General features: G+C 35.1%; 1 protein-coding gene across 1 annotated transcript in view; it reads left to right on the top strand.

Annotated features, from left to right (window-relative positions):
- Positions 1–21143, top strand: part of Zfhx4 (zinc finger homeobox 4) — a 178590-nt gene that overhangs the window by 26602 nt on the left and 130845 nt on the right. The window lies entirely within an intron of this gene.

Genomic DNA, 21143 nt, shown 5'->3' with positions numbered 1-21143 from the left:
AGACAGGCAAAACATACAATTTATAACTTAACATTACTAAAAGCATATTCAACTATATGGCAGTGGAGAATTTTTCAAAAGATTTGCTATGTGTCCCACTTACCTCTACCTCAGCGGCATTGATTGCTTCACTGGCTTCCCTGTAATAAAAGAACTTTCTTGGGTATTGTCATATATAAAATAATTCTCTTAAAATCTCTTTTACCTATTGTTTTTACAAAAACAAAAAACATGGCGTCTCTCTTGGCTGATTATTAAAGGTTACACGAAGCAGAAAAAACGAACTGTGTTTTACTCTGTGAATGCATCATCTTTTGTTTGGTGACAAACAGGGATGATCCGAACATGATTTTTGTGTGTGTGCATGAGATCTCAGTAACATTGGGTAAACATTCCTATAGCATCAGTCTTCAAAGTCAACTCTGTTGTGTTTTGCACAACATTTTTCCCAACTAGTAACACTTTCCCCAACAAAAGAGTGTGATATAGATAAATATGCTCCTAAGACAGCAAGTGTACTTTTTTGTTTACTGGGAAAAACTATGCAGATGTCATGTATAAGTGCAAGTGATGAATGTCATTTATTGCACAACTTGTCTCAATGTCTCCTAAACCCTAATCGCTGATTAATTTATTTTCTGTAGTTTTTTCATTGGATTGCCTTGATTGTCTGGGTTCTTGTACAAATGCAACAGATTCATTTCTATGATGAATAACTTGATAACTTATGAAAAACTTCTTTGTGTCTAGACGATATTAAAATTCAGAAATATTGCAAACCATTAGTCATTGTAACAAGCTCTAAATATGATTACAAAATCCATTTTGCAAGTGTTATCTATTGATTTAAACTAGAAATCAGTGATAACTATACTATCAGGAGTCAGTCAACGATTATAATACCTATAGCTTTTTAACTCTGTTTAAAATTACAAATGCACAGCAAAAAGAACACATATGGCTTTCTGGATTAGGTGCTGGAATTATTTATTTAGGTTGGTCTAGTCCTATGTATTTGGATTGTTTCTTGAAGTTCAAATTCTAGATGGATGTACTATACATAAAAATGTAAAGACTCTGTGTGAGAATTTGTAACATTGTTCCTGGGATATTGGCACTCTGTGGATCAATAATGAAGCATTAGATTTGGGCTCCCCAGTTTGTGGGGAGTGCAGGTCCTAATGTAAGATGGAACATTTCTCTGCCTGCACTATTGAAAATATAATATAAACGATTAATTGTATTATAATTCATAGGTTTTATAGCAACAGTTGACAACTGTTCAATTGTCTACTTTTTTCTGTTGATACCTGACCTATTAAAACTTTTAGAATACCTAGGAGAAAAAAAACAAACATTAAGTTTGTATAAATAATAGATTTAGACCCTGGGAGCTATATAGAATATTCATGAACTGTGTTTATATTCACGCAGCTCCTCTAACACTTTAAATTAACATGTTGTGAATAGAAGATATAAATGTACAAATTTTTCTATTTTATTACTCTCACATGGGAACCTAAGGAAAGGAAAAGCATTATTATTTATTTTCTTAGGAAAGGTTATTTAATCAATTGGTTTGATAATTATTTGTGTGTATGGTGTGTGTGTGTGTGTGGTGTGTTAAGTTTATATATTTCTTCCATAGGCATGAGTTGAACACCTCACTCTTCCAAGGGTAATTTGCTGGGTGCAGAGTTACTCTTGAGGTTCCTTTGCAGGGCAGGTAGGATTCCGTCTCGGAATTTATAACAACAAATCAAGATAAAAGCTAGATTATAAAGAGAACTTTAAAGCCAAGAGTGTTTTATGTCCCACAACCAATGATGTACTCTTATTTTTAAAATTTTATAAATCATATAAAATTGTATACTTTTTAAGTTGCTTATCTCTTAAATAGCCAAGGGTCTCTGCTCAGTGTAGCATTTAAATGTGGTCCCCAAACAAATGCAAAATTACTTTGAACAAACTTACCTTGAAGATGAGAAATACTTGAGCTTTTGAAAGCTGGTATTAGATAAGCCCACTATATTCTTTTTTGTCCTTCAAGAAGCATTCCTCGTTTCTAGAAACAACTAGAAAAATACTCCAGAGTAGCAGGGTGTCGAGGATGAGCCCATTTCCAAACTAATTTCAGAAACTCTGTGAGTCAGAAGTAGAGGATTTTCAAACACAGTAATGAGGATATTAGCAAGCTTGGTCTCGGCTTGTGTTGGCAAAATAAAATTGGTTCATAAGTAACATTAATTGCTTTTAAATGAGAACCTAACAAATTGGCCTGGGCCTGGAAAAAAAAATCATGGTTTATCATGTGGCTAAAATATTAAAATTAGACTTAAAATAGTTTCAGAGTTAATGACTAGACAATAATCTCCTACATAAAATTTATTCTCATTAAGAGTTTAATTTACATCATTTTGCACTGTGAATTATTCAGACACTAGAGGAAAGTGACAAGTAGCAGTTGTAAGACAAATACAGAGCGGCCAGAAAACAGCTTTTCTCATTATTGACAACATATCGATTCATAACACTGAATGTAGAGATGTGTCATTTCAATTTGAATAAACCACTTTACCCTTTGGGTTGTCAAACTGAAGCAGTATTACCTCAAAGAAGTGTGTGTGTGTGTGTGTGAGTGTGTGTGTGTGTGTGTGTCTTTATTCTAGTTTAAGGAGGTTAAAAGTTAAAGGTTAGGGGTTAGCTTGAAAGCATCATCTGCCTAGCTGCTTAACTTTAAACTGATCAATTTAATGAAAATCTGTTTTACAGATGTTGTTTTAATGTATTTGGCAGGATTTAGGCAGCTTTAACATTAGACGTATGCTAGTAAAAATTATTTCTTTATTTGACCAGAACAACACCTTTCCTTTTATGTTTAAGGTAGATGGCTTGTGGGTTATGGTATTTTGGCAAAGAACCCAGAAGCAAAATGTGCTGATGATCTTTCCATATGGACTCAAAAAAAAAAAAAGAAAAAGAAAGAAAAGAAAAAAGAATACCTTTATGTCTATTGCTAACAATGACTGCAAAAACAAACAAAGCTTTATTCATATTGTTTTGCTGTTATTTTTCTTAGAATTTTTTTTAGAAAATAATTTTGTTATGTTAAGACATGTTACTTACCCATTTTCTTCAAGTAAAATTCTCTGAAGTGCTAAATACTATTGGATTTTGATTTTTTTTCCTCCAGAAATTTGAATGATGAAGCAAAATTGGTCAAGAAAAATGAAACAAATTTCCTTTTATCTTCACTTTTAACATGTGAAAGTATATTTAAAGTGAGGTTAATAAATACTAAATGCCTAGATAGTTACAAATGGGCACGCAAGCTAAAAATCTCTATTTATCTGAATGCCTATTTGTACCTATACACATGCATATATGTGGAATATGTACTACAGTTTTTAACCTATATGTTATATGTGATTATAGTCTTAATTTCATGCTTTAGCACGCTTTATGAATTTTGGCCAATTGATATTTACATAGTAGGTCCTCAGTCAATATTGGATGAATAAAGGACTAAAGAATAAACTGAGGAATGTATTAAAGAAACCCTTTTACTTCTAATATTTATTTTTTTAAAATGCATTGTGATTTGGTCTTACTTTTAAACGATCCCAAACTTTTTCTAAAGAATCCTGTGGAAAGATATAATGAAAACCGCATTACACATTCAAACTCAGCAAGAACAAGTAAGACTTTGGCAATATTTCAGATTTACAGTTCAGTTTATTCTTGGCTGGCCGGGACTTTCCTGGCCAGCTGATTGGTCTCACCACCACCCTCAGCACCCTCAGCACTGTGCACCTGCACGTCAGCTGCTCTCCTGCTATTATGTGTATTTTAAAGTTAGGTGTTCACAGCTTTGCTGGTTCAAAGGAAAAAGCTTAATTATATGGGCATTTTTTTCCTTCTGCATCTGCTAGTAGTGAAGCAGAGGGGCCCGTCTGAATTCCATAACGCTGTTTTCATATTTGGATTTCAAATTGGCTGAGAGCAGTGAGCAAATCTCTTGTCTCCACGGTGAGCAAAGAACACACGTGGGATTTAGTCCTAGGTAACTTTTAGTCTAACATACCCCCAAGGAACACTTTTGGGGTTTTCTCATTACCCTTGTTATAGATGAAAGAATCCGGGTTAAGAATTAAAGTCAAGGTGTGGGGGGAGGATCACAGAGGAGAATACAAGGAGGTACACTGGGAGAAGAATGTGCAATGGAAATTGCAACACAAAAATGGAATAATTGGCTTTCACCTACCATTTTGCTGTTTTTACTAGTAGGAAATAATAACTGGATCAGTTTGGAGTTAACAATGAGTCACAGGTATTTTCATTTCAATAGGCCTGAGTCCAACTTTGCAATTCAAAATCAAATGTACCAGATATGTACCATTTCAATTATTGAACTGTCATTGTCCTGGTGTGATGGTAAAAGAGGTCGGGAGATTGTGTGGTACATATTTGCATAAAAGTCATTGTGCAGAAGGAAATTGGAATATGTGTGTGTGTCTAAGAAACCCAAACAGGGTTTTCTTAATCTTATTCTAGTCATTTGTTTAGATGAAGAAAGCTGTTTTTAGAGATAAACAAAAGTTATTCTTTTCTGTTGCTCAACATTAACCTGAATATGGAAATTTTTGCACTTTTTGTATTAGTTTCAGATTTATGTTCATTTCAAGGTTGAAATACAGTGTGAAATTTAATTCCAGTTGCAGGATCTCTTTTTTAAAGAAGTAATCACAATTCAAATTATTGTATTGTATTTTCATATAAAAAACAAGCAGGGTTGAAAAACAAGTTTCTGTAGTAGAACAATACAAGCTTTCATAATACTCATAACTAGTAAATACACAGATCAAATAAAGACGAGTTGCTTAGCTAATAGCAACTAATAAATCACTGGTGTTTTCAGATCACAATGTAATTGGCCAGCTCGACTGACTACGTCTGCTTCTGTTTTTAAGCTTGACATTTGTGAAGCACAGCTATGTGTTATAATGGCTACTTCAACACAAATATGGACCTTTTTCACTGCATTCTCTTGGCAAGTAATAGGTTACATTAGGAACTGAGAACCCACTTTATATTTCTCAAGAAAAAAAAAGACCTTAAAGCTATCTATCAAAATATAGATGGACACATAGCAATTCCTAGAAAGATTAATTTAGAGCAGGTATTGGAAACTTATTATACCCATATCAGGGTAGATAAAATAATTTCAGTGTGTGAAATTGTTATCAAACCAGACAAAATTTTTTAGAAAGTGAAATGTGTCACCGGAACCCTCCTATCTTCTTTCTCCATGGCTTTCCTTAACCAATGCTACCATCTCCCTACATGTCTGGTACATGCTGTTGTTTTCCTCAAATCCTCATTATTTTATCCCACCCAGATTTTCTCATCATGGAAATACTCTGTTGAAAGGTTACCTAATTCCCCAAAGAAAATGAGCATTCCTTTAATCAAAGTGAAGCAAGCCTTTTTATAAAAGCAAAGTAGTGTATCCAAAGGAGTAAACGACTCTCAAACCTTCTTCAGAGTTTATTTGTATTTTTTTTTTTTAGTTGTAGATGGACACAGTACCTTTATTTTTTTATTTACTTTCATGTGGTGCTGAGGATGGAACCCAGTGCCTCATACTTGCAAAGCAAGCGCTCTTGCCACTGAGCCAAAATCCTAGCTCATTTATTTGTATTTTTAAAAGAACTACTTAATCTGAATGAATTTCTGTGTTTGGAGAAAGTGGAGGGATTATGTCAAGGAATCAGGTAAGGTAGCCGAATGCCCTTCCCCAAATTCTTCCTTCATTTACTCCTTCTGAACCCTCGTGTACATCCGCACACACACCATCACAATTACACAACCACATAACCACATCTCAGAAATATAGTCAACAATTTGAAATTGCCATTCACATCAGGAACATATCAACTAGTACTTTATGCTACTTATTTTGTGTGTAACTTTTGTTCTTTCTATCTTATATCAAGTGCAGGTATGATTTAGCCAAAAATAGTAAACGGCTCATTTGTTGCCCTCCCTGAGGTAAAGCAGATGGAAGTGTCATCTCATAATTAATGTACTCTCCTCCTGTGTTTCCTTGGATTGAATTTAATCGTCCCTATCAGTGGAGCTTGTGTAAAGTTGCTGAAATGCTCACATGGGTGCTGGGATACCATGCAGCAATACAGCCAGAGTCATATGTTAGGCAGGCTCCACACTGCTGAAAGGGTCTTGGCCTGGGGTGGAGTGAGGAGGAGCTGGCATGTGCATAATGACCACAGTTCTGCTTCCAGAACATCTGGCCTTCCTGAGTTCTACTGGAAATGCTTTACCAAGTTTGCTTTGAGTCTGAGCCTACGCTCAGGCTGAATTCAATTAGATGTGGAGATTTGTTCATTATTCAGATACTTCAAGCCTTAAAGGCACTTTCCCTCCAAATTATCAGTGTATTTCAGGAGAGCAAAGGGGGATCTGATTTACTTCATAAATGAAGAGCAACAGGAGAGGCTTAACCATTACAAAATGTCTTTGCCATTTCTATGACCTAGGAGTGTGGTGACCTGTGTAGGTACAAGGGTCAAAGTTCTGTCTACAGAATGCCCCCATGGCACCCCAGTATTTAATTCCAATAAATGCAGATGCATTTACTAAGCACTTACCATGTGTGTGGTTTTGAAATGTTGCTGGTAATGCTGGCTGGATCCATTGAACGTAGTGGGATAAGAACTGTCTGCCCAAGTGCTGCTCAGGAGCGGAGGGATTTTTAAGATGGTGCTTCCTAACTCCAAAATTACAAGCTAGATTTGGTGGTTAGATATCAGGCATGTCAATAAAATTAAGAGCTAACTCCACAGCCATCTAAAGCTCCCATACTTGCTTTCAACAGTGGTTAAGCAAATGACTGAGTGTGCTTGGCCTCTTGAATTATTAGTAGATGTCATACAATGTCCCTTGTGTATCTGGACTTACTTTAGTTGTCCTAGTGTTCAGCAAGACTTTATTGATCAGTTTAAGGCAGGATGATGGTAGAAATTTGAGGGAAGGATAGAGTTTTTCTATTGGTTGGAACATTTATATTGTTCTTCAAACAGGAGGATGAGGCTATTAACACATTTATTTAATACAAGAAATGCACTTAATTTAAAACAAAACAAAACATGTCAAATTACAACTCCAGCAGTCTCTTTGTATAAGCAGGATGTTAATGTAGTATGACTCTTGGAGTATCTCTGTACATTAGGTTTCCAATATGGCCCGTGAAAGAAAATGCTTAAAGATATATAATTATATGACCAATAGTACCATTTTCATCATAGATAAGAACAGCTGTATGTGGCAGCATTTCATTTCACACAGTTGTGTAATCTTTCATAGATATTCCATATTTTCTATCTTTAAGGTCTGCTTTTCTATCTTTAACTTGAAGAACTTTTGTAGACTTGAAAACACACTTATTATAGTAAATATGCATGTGTAAATATAAAATTATATGGAGACCATACCCATATTTTCCTAAAGGAAGTAGTAAGGTACTTTATAATATAAACTTTTGTTTCCTGTTGTTAAAGAAACAGGCATTAGGGTTATATTTGCTTATCAAGCAATTTTTAAGGGAGTAGTACAGAGAAATACTGGGTTTGAAGAATTATATCTTTGTATATGTGCTGGTAAAATTAGTGGAATGCAAGGCTGAGAGTAGAAGAAATGAGTTATTGATAGACCCAGCTTGTATTAGTTAACTCCAGCTTAGGAGAAAATTGTTAAAATTTAAAAAATTCTGATTTTTAGTTTCTTACCAATAAAACCATATTGATAATTACTTATGCATATATTGCCTTTTATAATGGCTTTTGTTTGCAGGTATTTAACCTAAAAATCTCCAGTTCTTTTTTTTAAAATTAATTAATTTGTTTTTAAAATTTTGAGACAGGGTCTCACTAAGTTGCTTAGGGCTTACCTAATTTGCTGAGGCTGGCTTTGAACTTGGGGTCCCTCTGCCTCAGCCTTCTGCCCTCAGCCCCCCAAGCTACTGGAATTATAGGCATGTGACTCCTCTCCTGGTATGAAACTTTTTTTTTTTTTTATACCAGGGGAACTTAACCCTTGAGCCACATCACCAGACCTTTTTGTATTTTATTTATTTATTATAAGTTGCTTATGGCCTTGCTGAGTTGCTGGGGCAGGCTTTGAACTCTTTTTACTAACATGTTTGGGTGTTTGGGGCATTAAAGCCTTGCTTTCTTTGAACTCTGAAATCCTCCTGCCTCAGTCTCTGGAGCCACTGGGATTAGAGGCATGCACCACCATACTGGCTAGGCACTAACTTTTGAAAACTACACTTACTGACAATGATCTTAGTAAGTTAACCACTTTAGGTACATTATCTCATGCATGCTTCCTAACAGTTATATGGTATTATTCCCATTTAACCTTTGAGGAAACTGAAATTCAGAAAAAAAACGACCTTGTTCAAGTTCTCACAGATAGTAAGAGCCTGTGCTGAAATTGTAACCCTGGGGGCTTCCCAGCCCAAGCCCTGGCCTACTTATGAGTCTTAGCAATAAGAACACTTTTTAAATTTGATGATTGGAAGAGTAGGGTGTGAGAAGGAAGGAGAAAAACTGAGGCCTTCAGAGGCAAACTTTACAGTTTTGTTTAGGGCTCATCACTGCAGAGCCTATGTCTACTCCACCAGATTAGCAGGTTTCTTTAAAGATATTTTAGATGCTGTAAGAGCTGACCAATAGTTGTGCACATGTGAGTGCAATCTCCTGCAATGATAAGCTTGCAATGCTCGGGTCATCTATATGCTAGAAGGAGAAACTGCTAGTTAAATTTGTCACCTGAATGTTTCCTGTCACTACAGAATTCTTTTATTTTCATTCTTTCCTTTCCCAAAGCTTTTTTCTACTTGCATGTTTGGGTGTTTATTATTTGTTTAGTATATTAAATAGAAAAGACTGATAGAATATCTATCACATCTATCTAGTACCCAAGCTCTCAGTGCTTGCAAGTTAAGCGACTTTGGAAGTTGCACTAATTCGTTCAGGTCACCAGGGTACCTTAGCAGTAATGTACTAAATAGTGCCTCCCTGAGCATTTAACTTACTACACAGGAGCAACTAAAGCACAGCCTACTCACTGCCCTGAACCTGTCTCCTTCCCTGAATTTTCCCTGGCATCCTTATTATTCCTGGAGGAAGTTCTATTCATGTGCTCCCTGTAGAATTTTTGAGAATCATCTTATTTTGAATTATTACTATTATTACTTTTTTCTTTCTCTTGTTTCTTTTAGTTATAGGATTCCACGGATTTTCTTTCTAAAGTATGTTTTTCATGAGTTCTCTTTCTGACTCTCTCTCCTTGAAATTTTGCTAATTTTTGTGTGAAGCCCATAGTATTGTTACAACTGTTGAAATTGACTAAACTCAGAGATATTTGGGACAATCCTGCCTCCCTGAATCTGGCTCCCTGATCCTTTAAAAAAAAAAAAAAAGTCAGTCATTGACATGGCTGAATGAAATATTCTTCAATTGGAAACCAGAATAGTCTTAATTTTGAAAGGACAAAATTGTTAATTTTAATTGTCCTAATCCTAATCACTATACTTGGTATAAATGAAACATTTGAGGACATTTTGATAACATTGTAGAGTATCTTTCAAAGACTTTAAATTATTTCTAACTATATGCATGGCAGGCCTAAGAGTAATAGGACCTGTATGTCATTAGGGCCTAAAATTATTCATTTTCAGTTGGGGGAAATCAGGCCTAATTTCCATCACTTCTGATAGTCAGTTTACAAGGCCTTTCCTTAAAACTCAAGATACTTCCCAGTGAGTAACAGAGTAGATGGCATCAGTGATCGGGGAGAGGGAAGTAATTCTCAACTTTTACACCCATTAGTGTTATTTTTTTGAAAGAGATTTACCAGCTAAAATGGATTATGCAATTCCAGAGTTTGCCTTTCAGAATTTTTATATTTGGTAAATTTATATTACACAACACCGAAAGACAAAAAACTTTATATATATATACAATGTGAATCTATTAAATATCACTGTTTTTCAAAACAAAAGCCCTTCATTGTCTTTTGAGGAAAAAATGACTAAAAGCAAGTTCTGGTTTATTATTTTTTGTTTGACTTTGACTTTTATTAGAAAACTAAGGAAACTTATTTGGATGGTGTAGTAGTACCAAATTTTTCCTGGATGTCTACTCGCTGAGAAGGTACTTTGCTATGTCATTGGTACAGTCCTTAAAAATAGTTACAAGGAGCTGGGCACAGTGGCACCTGCCTGTAACCCCAGCGGCTCCAGAGGCTGAGGCAGGAGGATCATGAGTTCAAAGCCAGCTTCAGCAAAAGTGAGGCACAAAGCAACTCAGTAAGACCCTGTATCTAAATAAAAAACTAAATAGGTCTGGGGATATGGTTCAGGGGTTAAGTGCCCTTGAGTTCAATCTCCAGTACCCCTTCCCACCCCTCCAAAAATAGTTACAAGGAGAATTCATAAATAACTTTTTTTTCAAAGAAACACAATTTGTAAATTTGTTAATTCCCTAAGTATCAACAAAACTAAGATGGGCTTTATAAAAACTACATAGTTTTTAGAGTTTTCTTAACAAAGAGAAGTACTATCTTTAAGTCACAAATGAGAGAATATCTTTGCTATTACCCAATTTGTCAATTTTACTAACATTTATTTAGATATCTGTTTCAAAATAGAGTATCAGGTATATTTATTGGTAAATTCCTGTAGCATGGACTGAGTCACTTAATCCCTTACTGGGGAATGATGGATACCCTTTAGTTGTAGCAACTTGATAATTTATTGGAAAACCATTGATATAGAAGTATATTGGAACCAAACACACACACACGCATACACACACACTACACATACACTCCAAAAGTGAGCAATTCAGTCTTTTGATGAATGATATTTAATAGCGTCACATTGAATATATAAAAAAGAGTTTTTTGCTTTTCAGTGTTGTGCAAGATAAATGTGGATATGTTTTAAGTTCACATGTGTTAGTTTATTAAAAAGACAGTATTTCAAGGCTATATTTTGTATATATCCAGAAAGGAGACCTGCTGATACTTCTGTTGTTCAAGTCTTGGAACAAATTGTGTGTGTGTGTGTGTGTGTGTGTGTGTGTGTGTGTGTGTGAGAGAGAGAGAGAGAGAGAGAGAAAGAGAGAGAGAGAGAGAGGAGTGAGAATGTAATATATGGAAATGTATTAAAAATTGATGAACATCGTGAGTTAATCATTAATGCCCCTTTTTTTGTTTTAAAGTAGATCTCAGAAATTTCTTCCTGTGAATTGTAAGTGTTCTCTGTCTCTAGAGATAATAAACCTTTCATGATGTTGTGCAAGACTTGTCAACAAGCACTGAAATCAATTCTGTATGTACACATGACTAATCAAAGGTTCAGGGAACAGGATATAATTTGGTAAAAGTGATAGGTTCTCCAAAAAGTAAGTGAGCTCACTAATTGTGGGAGTACATTAAGTCTTTTTGCCCTAAAAGAGGTAGGTCCCAATCCCAAACTTGGAATAGGTATTCTTTGTGAAGTCTTTTACACTGAGTCTCTTTAAGATGTATTTTAAGTTTTTTAAAATTTTGGGATACTGGGGATTGAACTTGGAGACACTTGACCACTGAGCCACATCCCCAGCCCTATTTTGTATTTTTTTTTTTTTTTTAGATACAGGGTCTCATTGAGTTACTTAGCACCTCACTTTTGCTGAGGCTGGCTTTGAACTTGCGATCCTACTGCCTCAGCCTCCTGAGCCGCTGGGATTACAGGTGTGCACCATCACAAGCAGCTAAGATGTATTTTTAAAAATCACAGTTTTTCTCAAATTAATTTCTACCTAATTAGTACTCTGTTCTGTTCTTTGGTTCTGAAATCAGAACAGATTCCTCAAGATACTTAGAGAATTTTTGAACTGAAGGGTATTATGTTACCCTAACGAATATCTTCTTAAATTGCCCACAGTGGTAAAATGATGGAATAAATAAAATAGCAATCTCAATACTAAAGCATGCAATTATTTAGGAAAACATTACTAAAACTTTCTAACTTCTAAGATAGCAGTTCTAAATTAGAAGGGGAGGGAACAAAATTATGTGCCACAAAATATATCATGTTGACAGAGCAGTGAACTTTGAGCTCCTTTTCTTTGTTATGCTGCTTTTCTGTTAGTAACAACTTGATTGGCATAAAATTCATATATCATGCACTTGATCCATTTAAGGTGCAATTCAGTGATTTTTAAACAATTATGCAACCATGATCACAATCGATTTGGGAATATTTTTATCATCTCCCAAAGAAGTCATGTACCATTTTAGTTGCCCACAACCATCTCCAACCCCACCATGGCCCTAGGCAACTGCTAATTGCTTTCTGTCTCTATAGATTTGACTATTCTGGACATTTAATATAGATGCAATCTTAGTATATAGAATCCTTTTTGATTGGCTTCTCTCACTTGGCATAATGTTTTAAAGTTCATCTGTGCTGTAGCATTTATCAGTACTTCATTCTTTGATATTACTGAATTTGTTATACAGATATAATACATTTTATTCATCCCCCATTAATTGGATGTTTGGGTTGTTTTCATTTTTTGGCTACTAGATAATGATGTTATGAACATTTGTATATGAGGTTTTGTGTGGACATGTGTTTCATTTCTCTTGGGATGTATCTATGAAGAATTATTAGATTGACAATTACTAACATCAGCTGGATTCTCTTCACTGCTAGTCATTTCTTATTTTTTACCAAACAATTCCTTTTCTGCTTTCCTTTAAGGAATATCTCAACTTTTTTTTATCATCTTGCCAATTCTCCTTATTCATCTTCTGCTTCCCCCTGATCTATTATCTCAGTGAGTAGATTGAGATCAACATTTACTGAGTACTTATTTGGTGGTAGCTAGATAATATCCTAAGTTCTCTAGATATATTACCTCATTTAATTCCCAAGCAACCCTTTTAGGTACTATTATTATTCCCATTTAGAAGATGAGGCAATGAAAACTTAATTATCCAAGGTCACATGACTGGTTACAGTGATGACCTAGTCAGGATTTGAACTCCTCAGTCTGATCTCAGTACCCACAGTGTCAAACAGGACAACTAAACAAAGAGGAGACACAGAATGGAGTGGTATACCTGGAAAGGAAGGGCCTCTGCCACACAAGAGGATAGAAATAAGGGTGCAAATGGAATAGTTGATCTTTGAGAAAGACCAGTTATCACCTGCAAGGAAGAAAAGAAATAATGAGAAGGTAGATAGAGATTTAGGGGCTTTTGGAGTAGAAAGGGAGGACTGAGGGATGGCCAATTAGAAAAATTACCTATAGCAATATTTAGTAGGGTTGAGTCCTTTTTGATATCTAAATATTAAACATTTGTTTAATTCATACTATGTTCTTTAAAAATATTGACTGAGTTCTCTGCATTTGTAGGAATGAAAAATTGGTACATTTTGTGATACCCTAAATCTTCTGAAATACATTTTGTTAGCAAGAAAAGTGTTCATCTGTTCTCATTGGTTAAAAGTGCCCTGTGCTGGATCCCAAAGGTGAATAGGACAGCCACAAAGGCAGTAGATGCTGATCCTGTCCTCAGTGAGCACACCATTGTTTTTTTTAGAAGAAAATGTATACTTTTACTCTAAGCTTTCTTTTTCCCTCGTGGCTTATCTCTGTTTATAGTCTTTCTGAATTCCACAGTTTGTAGGGACATCGTTAGTTTAAAACACATTTTAACATTTTTTATTCCCCTGTCATCTAGAGAATTAATATTTAGATTTCCTTTAGTATTTTGGGAAAAATAATTAGATTCCAACCCAGTAGATATTGATATAGAGTAGCTGTGTGTTTCTATATTACTAAAGGCATTGTCTCATTTTTTGAAAAGTAATTCACAGTAATGTTAAAGTCTTCTGTCTTTTTTACCTTTACCTCTCTACCCATGCGATATTTGTGAATCTTTTTAAAAAAATTATTTTTGTAGTTGTAGATGGACGCATGCCTTTATTTTATTTATTTCAGTTTTATGTGGTGCTAAGGATTGAACCCAGTGCCTCACACATGCTAGGCAAGTGCTCTGGCACTGAGTTACAGCCTCAGCCCCTATTAGTGAATCTTTTTACAGTGGTGATGATATGGATAATTGAAGTATTTCTTAGTGCTTTTCTTGTTAAATGGAGGGATTTTTTTTCTTTTCATAGGTATGAAATATAAATATATGTTTCTTATATCTGAAATAATAATCAACATAAAAGAGTCTGAATATTTTCCCTAGCTATTTCAGGCATAATTTTATTTGATGTAAACAATTTACAAACTTACTTGAAGTTTTCAATTTTGTAAGGCCTGTTGACATAGGGTGAGGTCAGAAGTTGAGCTGCCAGTGTTCCTACTGTTAGAACATTACCATTGCATAATTTCTTCTTTCTGTTTACCATGAAAATAAATTAAGAGGAAATTATGCAAGAAAACATGATAAGCTCCCATATTAGCTCATGCTAAAAGGTTCTCTGGAGTGGCTTTCTTGAGTCTAAAACACAGTGAAATTGAACTATTTGGCTGCCTAGTTCAGCATTTATGTCTATGGGCTTAATAAGCATGACCAAGGCCTATATCAATTTTGATACCCTCCCTTATTAATAGATTAGGGGTGGATTGAGAGGGAGTGTATGGAGTTTTGTCTCAGAAAAAGACAGTGAAATCTCTAGACAAACATTCCCCCATTTCCCTCTGTAACTAAAGGAAAGTTTAAAAGAAAGTCAGGTATTTTCTTTCTTCAGTTATCCAGCTAACTTTTTCCCTCTTTATGTGGTTTTTGGCAAGCATTTCTGTGCCTTAGTTAATAAATTAGTAAATGGAGAAAAAAAAAAAACAATCCAGTGAGTTCTGTGGATCTTAATTAAGGCACAAAAATAGCTTTGAAAAAAAGTATTCTGAGATGAAAGCTTTTCTTATATGTGGAAAATATTACTCATGTCTTGTCAGCACATCTATTCTATTGGCATTGCATTTTGTACTTGGAGATAACTTCTGCATTTTATTATTGGAAAGGTACTTTCTTTTTTTAATTTCTATAAGTACACTTGGTTACACTATTATATCTAGGACCTGCCATTCCTGAAAAGCCATTCTTAACTTTATCTCTGCCATTGGCCTTCAATTGAAATTCGCTTTGAAGAGGAACACAGCCATATTCATCAACTTGAAAAGGGGTGAATATAGTTCATAGAAAATAACTATTTGTGTTTCCTTTTATGTGCCTTTACTTCAATCTTCATTCTTTCTTAGAAGTTTGCCTACAGAAAAGGAACTGTGTATTACACTTTTAAATATCAGTTTTCAAGTCTGCCAAGTGTGAATTTGCAAATGAGTTATAGTAAGCGGAGCTCACAGCTGAAAAGGGGATGTTTAAAGCTTCTGTAGCTGATACTACTTTAACTTTTGCCTTTGAGATGATACCACAGTTTTGTTTTGTTTTGTTTTTCATCTAGAAAATGGGTTCTGAGTTATCAGTAGAATTAGAAAATGAGCATCAACTTAAAGGTCTTTGAGATCTTCTTTAAACTCAATCACTTCTGGGTTCTCAGAACTGAATCTATACTGAACTTTAATAAGGATCTCATCTTAAATGTCTGATGGAGTTACATATATATCACATTGCTGGGTTAGTGCAATTGTTCTGTTTAGTGCTTTAACAGATGCTCATGTCATGATGATGATGATGATGATGATTTTTCCTAAACAGAAATTGGGGTAAAAATCCTTTATGCAGAAATAACTGGACTACATATCTTAACCTCCTTTCTGTTTACCTACTTGAACACTCATTTCATTTACTTGCTCATTGAGAGCTCACTATATAAGACACTGTAGTAGGGAATAAGAGTATAGCATCAAAAAGACAGAAACAGGCTTTGTTCCTGTGGATTGTGTGACTTAGTGGAAGAGACAGATAAACATGAAGCATATATTTATATGTTAAAAAAGAAGTGGTTATTTACTATTGTGAAGAAGTAATTTAATTAGCACTTTTGATTTGGAACATTTATTTGTATTATTAGTACCTTGAGATTTGTATAAAATGAACTCTCTCTTTAATTTTAGAGGAAAGTGAAGAATTCAAATGATACTCTGTATTTAGGTACTTAGAAAGGTAGATAGGGGCCGAACCTAGTTGACTTCACTTGGTATTGGGCCTACAGAAAACAAAAAAACAAAACCAAAAACTACCACTGAGATTGTATCAGAGAGCAAAAGCTTTCAAACATTTTTGGAGTCATGAAATGTTTCTGTAAAAAGGCATTCTAGAAATGATATTGTGTCCAGTTGGCAGATGTGTATATAACATGGAAGGTTAGATGAGATGTCCATTAGATCCCCTGATGGAATTTTAAAAACATACTAATTCCAAGTTTACAACCTCTGTCAATACATTTTCAGGTATTTCTTTATTCAAAGATATGTGAGATTCAGCTAAATTTGGAAACTACTGGACTAGAAGATATCAAAGATCTCTTGCATATTTGAAGACTCCACAAGATGGTGAAAATGGTGGTCACACTAATCTCAGATCCATTAGCCTTTGTTCCTCACCGTTCAGAAAACTGTCTCTTGGTCTTTCTGGAAATCTCGCTATCACAGGCTAGGGGTTTTGCTAGGGTTTTGCAATGCTGCATACTCTATCCAAGTAAGCCATCGAAGTTGTTGCCTTCTGTCTTGTGAATTGTTTTGGCTCAGAAGAAAAGAGTCTGACATATTTTGATGTACAGATCCCCCTGCAGTAGGGAAAATAGCAAGCCTTTGCATGAAAAAGCTTTCTGTATAAAACAGCTCTTCTTTTGTTGAAGGTCTGGCACTTAAGTCAGCAGTCGGCCAAGAAACCATTTTCTGATTCCAGAAATGGGTAAAGATCCAAGGCTGCTGGACTGAATTTTGTAGGAATATCTTTTCGGGAAATTTTTGGAATCATGCTTTGTGTCATCGTGGTTACAGAAATCCACTTTCCTTATTCACGAACAAGTCCCCAGGCAGCAGGAATATAGACTAGTTTCGGAACAGGAGTCTTATAGGTCTCAGGAGAGCCAACTTCCACAGGCCTGCTGGGTTGCATGTTCCTTTGTGCCTATTGTGATGATTCTGCAGTTTTTAAAATTTCTTGCTATTCTAGAAAGGCAAATTCTGTGGTTTGTTTTGGTAGTTTTGCTTCATACAATGTACATTCTCTGTACATGTGTGTAGATGCAGATATAAATGGACAGGTATAAGATGGTAGATCTGCATGGAGACATATAAATATGTTTATAGATACAAGTATGTACCCTATTTTATCCTGTTTATGAAAGAGAACTGTGTATTGCATGTACTGTAATTTGATAATTTAAAAATGATATCCTATACTTTTCTCCCAAATATACCATCTGTTTTACCCAGCTTTTTCATTGCTGTGACTAAAAGACCTGACAAGAACAGTTAGTGGAGGCAAAGTTTATTTAGTTTCAGAAGTCTCAGTTGATAGACAGCCACCTTCATTCCCTGGGGGTCCAGGTGAGGCAGAACATCAGGGCAGAAGAATGTGGTGAAGGGAATCCGAGGGAGAGAGACTTCATGCGCCAGTACAAAATATAAATCCCAAAGGCATGGCCCAATGACCAACCTCTTCCAGCCACACCCCACCTGCCTTCAGTATCTACCTAGTTAATCTCAATCAGGGAATTAATCCACTGTTTGGGTTAATATTGGGTTAATATTCTCATAACCCAATCATTTCACCTCTAAACCCTCTTGCATTATCTCATGCATGAGCTTTTGGGGGACACCTAATATCTAAACCATAACACAATGTATTACAGGTGCACTGGCATCTACTTTAACAACCAGTGCTAAGAGAGAGCAGCATGTGAATATGATACCCAATCTCATGAGCAACAGAGGCTACACTGTCATAACACATAACCCTGGAAAAGCAAATTGCACTTAACTACTTGTAAGTTAAAACTTCTATCTTTTTATGTTTCTTAAAGAAGTACCACTTCAGTAAATCAACTTGAAATAATACTTCAGCTCTGTACTGATCATAAGTGCTATTTTTTAAAATATGAATCTACTTTAAAGTGCCAGTGTCAAACTCTATCTGAGTCTTACTGGCAATATAGTTGGTGCTGTACAAAATGCCCAAAGCATCTCCCCCTTACAGACTGAAAAAAATTAGACTAATAAAACAACTGAATGATTTGATTAAAAGAAATCAATTTCATTATTTCAAGATTTTACAAATAATTCAATGGGCTTGATCACTTACTGATAATTGTCAACTTATAATTGATAATTGAAGGTTGGAAGTATTTTGCCCTGCTTGGGGTGTGTGCAGAGCATCTTGATTATTTTAGGGTAATGTTTAATGAACATACATAAGTCAACTAAACTTTTTTGAGGTTTGTGCTTAAGTAAGAGACATAGTATGTTATTGTATGTGTATGTGACTTAAAACGTTTTGCTCTGCTGTGACAAACATATCAACCTCCTGAGCCAGTATCAAAGCAAGGATATTTCATAGTCATAATCTGTTAATACCAGTTAGCAGTGTCACAAATTAAAGCATTAGTGGATTTGTGTTGCTTGAGGAAGCAACTGATATAAAATACCAGGAGGTTGAAGGAGTGGGGTAGTATATTGTAACATAATTCTACATACTATGTAAAGACTTTCCATGTACCTTTAGGAGAGCTAGAACCAATAGTTAATTATGCAAAAAAAATGTGCTGTATGTACTTTAATCCAGATACCATTTTTAAGAAAAGAATTTTGAGTAATTAGCAGATAACCAAAATCAAGAGATGAGATCCTTTTTTAAAAAAATTACTACTTAGTAAAAATAACATTCGTCATGCAGGCCAAAAAAAAAAAAATCTAAGATTCAAGGATGTGTTTCTTGAGTTGTGTTATTTTGGGTCTGAATGTATGTGAAAAGTTGTTGATGGCTTTCAAAAATACATTTTTTACTGGAAATACCGATATTCTGTACATTAGAAATTTTAGCCAAATCGTTAATGTTGATATTATCATAGACACATGAGTGTCTCAGGAAGAGGCCTGTAACTCAGGAACATTGTAACGATAGGGCAAATTCTGGAAGGGATATTAGATTAAATTCCCTTTTAAATTTTACTAGTGGGTTGAGATAATCATGCATTTATTTCTGTTGCACCTTTGTGTTTGCCTAAGCGTTTCAATAATATTTCATATTTCTCCATTTTAGCCTATAGTATAGATATATTCTGAGTGCAAGTTAGAGATGTATTCTGAGAGGAAGTTATAAGAAATAACAATTACAGAGAATGAGAATCCATGGTTAAAATTATATGCATATTGAACTACAATAAGAGTATTAAAAGTATTTCATCCCATTTGTAAAATATCTTCCTTGACTATGAAAGGGCAATATTTTTCCAATTATATCTGCCTTAGCCTGCAAATGGATTACCTTATAAGAACTCTGATAAAGCAAAGAGTCCAAAAATAATTGAAAGTGTGAGGATAGATAAGTTGGGTATATAAAGACCCTGAGCAAATTTCTTTCAATAGCATTCACAGAACAAAAAAAAAAAAAAAAAAAAAAAAAGAAAGAAAGTTTATCTTGACTTCCTCCTTGGGTCCAGATGAACATTTTAATGCTTAGCATCATGATGCCTCTGACTGACAGGGGTGTCTACTGCATAATTTCTAGCTCACTTCTCTAGTGTCTGGAAGATTACATTTTGACTGCCCCAATATTAATAACCAGATTTGATCTTAGGCCTGTCCAAGGTCAAACGAACTGGCCAGGTCAGCCTGTTTGTCTGTGTGCATGAACTGTGACATCTACTCAGAATGACAGGTAGAGGATGGGGGTTGTGAGACAAGGGTGTTAACCTTTAGCCCACCAAAAGGAGTCTCTTCCTGCTGGGAACAAAGAGCCCCACGGGCTGCATCTGCCTTTTATTTTTTTGCTTTTTTCAGTGTTCACCATATTTTCAGTGAAGATGATGTAGTGTTGAAGGAATGCATTTCAGAGAAAGCAAATTGTTTAAGTAGACATAATAATATATATTTGCATTACTGTTTAGAACTTTTCTTCAGCTTTAACAGCATTTTGTGTGGGTTGATTGAGTGGCTGTACCATCTTCGGGGATTCCACCAGCTATCCTGGAGTGCGGTATCATTCTTAGTGCTCCTGATTTTCTAAGTGCATAGCTTGGACGCTCTAGATCATGAGCAAGACATATTGTAGGAACCACTAAAACAATTTCCAAAATGCCACAATTTCTAGTATTCAACCATAAAACATATCAAATAAACTCATTTTTAAAAACAATCTTACCTCTTTCTGGGTAAAAATTCCTGAGAAGCTATTTGGTTCCTAATTGATTTTCTACGTCAGTTGTTCATTGAATAGATAAGTAGTGCCTGTGATATTTGATTACAGAGCAAGGCACCCATTTAACCTTCTGTTCTTTCCTGGCCAGGATTTCAAATACAATAGAACGTTCCTCCCTGAGGCTCAGCAGGATTAGACAGCTAGCAGTAATCCCTGATACGCTGAAATAGACCTGATAGAACTTCACCTCACTTGTTTAGGATTATGCTCATGAATTTCAGCTCACCCAGCAGCATTAACCCTTTGGGAACCCAGGCTGAGATACACTATAAGTTAGAAACAATAAGTAGAAACCTATTAATATATTCTAAGCAGTTATTCCTTAAAAAACAAAAAAGAAATAGAAAAGTAATTTTGAAGTGAGAACAGAAATATGGTCAAATTGTTTTCCTGAAATTTGCATCTGAAATGGATCTGTCTCAAGGTTTTATTACTGTCTCTTCTTAAATTTAATTCTGTTTAGGAACTTTATGAAAAGTTCTGGGTTTTGTAATAGCTTTCCCATCCTGGTCACGGTTAAATCATGTTGTAGAGGTGGAGGATAAATGACTTCATACAAAATAGGCCCTCGATATTCTAGGTTAACTGGAACCAAGGCAAGTGTGAAAATCCCCAAACCTCATTTTAGCCAGGGGTTCCCATCTCTTCCCTTGCCTTTCATTAGAGCA

The sequence above is a fragment of the Urocitellus parryii genome, chromosome 7 (genome assembly GCF_045843805.1).
Source record: "Urocitellus parryii isolate mUroPar1 chromosome 7, mUroPar1.hap1, whole genome shotgun sequence".
Taxonomy (NCBI): Eukaryota; Metazoa; Chordata; class Mammalia; order Rodentia; family Sciuridae; genus Urocitellus; species Urocitellus parryii.
The sequence above is the reverse complement of the archived record's forward strand: the minus strand, read 5'-3'. Positions and strand labels throughout refer to the sequence as shown.